The 2,784-nt window shown below is 33.8% G+C and overlaps 1 long non-coding RNA gene across 1 annotated transcript in view; it reads left to right on the forward strand.

The window, feature by feature from the left end:
* Positions 1-2,241, forward strand: part of LOC137641763 (uncharacterized) — a 3,235-nt gene extending 994 nt beyond the window's left edge. The window contains exon 3 of the long non-coding RNA XR_011044595.1: positions 956-2,241. This is a non-coding gene — a long non-coding RNA (uncharacterized lncRNA). The remainder of the gene's footprint in view (positions 1-955) is intronic.
* Positions 2,242-2,784: the final 543 nt, after the last annotated feature.

Below are 2,784 nucleotides of genomic sequence, written 5' to 3' on the forward strand. Positions count from 1 at the left end.
TCAGTTTGACTTATTCATCTCTAGCGGCAGTTTCTATAAATTCTAAAGCTATGGTTTTCGGCTTAAAATCTGGGGCCTAATAAGATCACTTTCCTGAATATAGGTTACTTCACTGATTAGAAAATATAAGTTCCTGAACTTTGTTTTCAACTTGAGGTGAATTAACTAGTTTACAAGCTTTGTAGCTTCCAGTTTTCAGAATTTAAACTTTACTGAATATTTGTCATCCAGTTAGATAGGATCTTGTTATATTTTTAATTAATTTCAGGTTATTTTTTTTCCAGTTATATCTAAAGCCGTTTATTTTCTTAGCCACTAGATATGTAGTTTCCTAGTTTTGAAGTCCTTCCTAACGCACGTTACTAGACTAGTTAGCAAACTTAGTTATCCAAATTCAAAGTTGGTAAGTTTCTGGTTAGAACCTGGACTTGTATTAATTCTTTTATTAGTTGACAAACTGTAACTTGTTCCATGAATTATAGTTGAAAGGTTCAACTTTGAAGTTGCAGTTAGGATTTGGGACCTATACTGTTACTTTCCTATATTTAGCTACTTTACTTTTTGCCAGACTTTCTAGCTTTTTCTTTAAACTTAAAAGTAATAACTAAGTCTGGTAACCATATAGCTATCAAGAAATCTTAATTTTGCGTTACAATTGAGGAATTCTTAAGCCACAAATTTGCGGAACCTTTCAAGCAGTTTGGTTTTGCCTCTTGTTTGGGTAAATAACTTTATACTTTAAAAAAACTCAAATCGGTTGGGCTTGGCAAGTATTCTGCGTTCAGCTTTCATATAAACTTTTCAAAATCGGATTCCTTAAATGTCTAAACTAATTTGTGCCACCTTACAATTAAAATTTGATGGTCATGGATTTTCAGTAATTACTTTAAACCATTCTTAAACCATCTTAAACCGTTCTTGCTACATTCTCTTGACAGTATTTTTCTTTTTACAGGTAATTTTGGTCAAACTTGCTCCAGCTGCAGTTTTCTGCTGCACTTTAATGCATCTACAAACTTTAAATGCAGTATTTCAATTACTGGTAATTTTGGCAAAATAGAATCTGCTGCATTTGAGACTTCTACGGAACTACTTGGAAAATCCAAACTTTGAATTATTGGAGCTTCTTAACAGCTTTAACAGTTTAATCTATTTGGTCTTTCGGTAAGCTGTTTCTTTAAAAGACTACAAGAAGCTTTCAAGTTTACTCGAAGCAGAAGAGCAATGTATATTTTAATAAACTTTCTTTGATCAAATTTGGTAGTTTTCTAAATATTTATGAATTTGCCCAAATTACTAGTTATCTGAAATTGGTGAATTGAGAATTGATAAGTATGTAGTTCATCGCTGTGTACTTAGTTTTTAAGTCCTCTTCTCAGAGGATATAGTATGACAAACTGTTGATATGCAGTCAAATTTTCTGTAACAAGGTCTGAGCTTGAGCACCCAGTCTATTGGATTTTAAATCTAAAAATTAAGGCATAACGCATGAGGCATCTACGGGTGACATTAAAATCTTTTGTCAAGCGCACTAGTATGAAATCTGTCATACGTGTGGTCCTGGAATAAAAGTAATATGTACATGAAAGGATTAAAGTATTAATTTTCTGGGGAGGGTGTTAGCTTTTAAGAGCATCAGAAGTAGTTTAATTGAGATTTTAAAATACTCTTAATGGCCAGTCCAGACCTACTTATGGAAGTTTTACTGTTTTAATTTAATAAAGGAAAACTAACTGTTGATAATCTGAGTTATTTAAACTGCTTATGTGTGGCCATTAAGGCTCAATGCAGTGTCAAATATTGTTAACCTGTCAAATGCTGTCAACCCAGCAAGTATATTCTATAAAAAATTTCTTTTCCCTAGATTATATCTTGGTTATTTGTTCTCAATCGCGATCACGTACAGGAAGTTTCATGGATCGTTTATTGGGTAGTTTTAAAATATTCAGTATCAAATGGATATTTGGGTAGAATCTGTCAGAGCAGCTTGGCATGTGATATAACCATCCAGTTTTATGTATAGTAATCGTTATTTTCCTTGCCTGATACGGACCCCGTATGCTGCGATTATAAAGTCTTGGCCACAAAACATACTGGTGTGTGATAAGCACTGAACCACTCATCAGTTTCAAATGCTTGTAGTTATGGAATCCTAAACATTCATACACTTTTATGTGCTTTTGATGTCGGACTGTGTGCCATCTGTTATAAGGTAAACCCCAATACAGTAATGAACCTTAGTTTATTTATGGTCACAGTATATGCAATTGTTAGGCTGTGCAACAGACAGTTATAATAGATGGTTTATATAGTGTTTCATGTCCTACTATTTCATCAGATGTTTAATAAGTACGTGTTTTAGGATAATAAATAGTGAATGCACTATTTTGGAGAGAAATTATAAGTTGGCACATAGTTTTCTGTCTTGTTATGTCCAGTTAATATAGCAATTTACGGAGAGAGAGAGAGAGAGAGAGAGAGAGAGAGAGAGAGAGAACAAAAGTTTACATACTCTGCCTCTCTATCAGCTGTCTTGTCCACTTCTAAATCTTCTGTAATGTGGTGTCTGTCTTTATTAGATTTTAAAGGTCTCATCGTGTCCGTATCAGTGAGGAATGATATCATTAAAGCACCGTAGTTTAGATGCATAAACATCTTCACTCCTAGCTCCTGACTATTTAGATTACTTAAGTTTCTTGCAGTCAAGCCTATTGTATGCAGGTTTTGCCATTGGTCAGTTTCTTTCGTCTTCCGTCTTAACAAACACCACGATCCATCAGTTCC

This window comes from Palaemon carinicauda, chromosome 1 (genome assembly GCF_036898095.1).
Source record: "Palaemon carinicauda isolate YSFRI2023 chromosome 1, ASM3689809v2, whole genome shotgun sequence".
Classification (NCBI taxonomy): domain Eukaryota; kingdom Metazoa; phylum Arthropoda; class Malacostraca; order Decapoda; family Palaemonidae; genus Palaemon; species Palaemon carinicauda.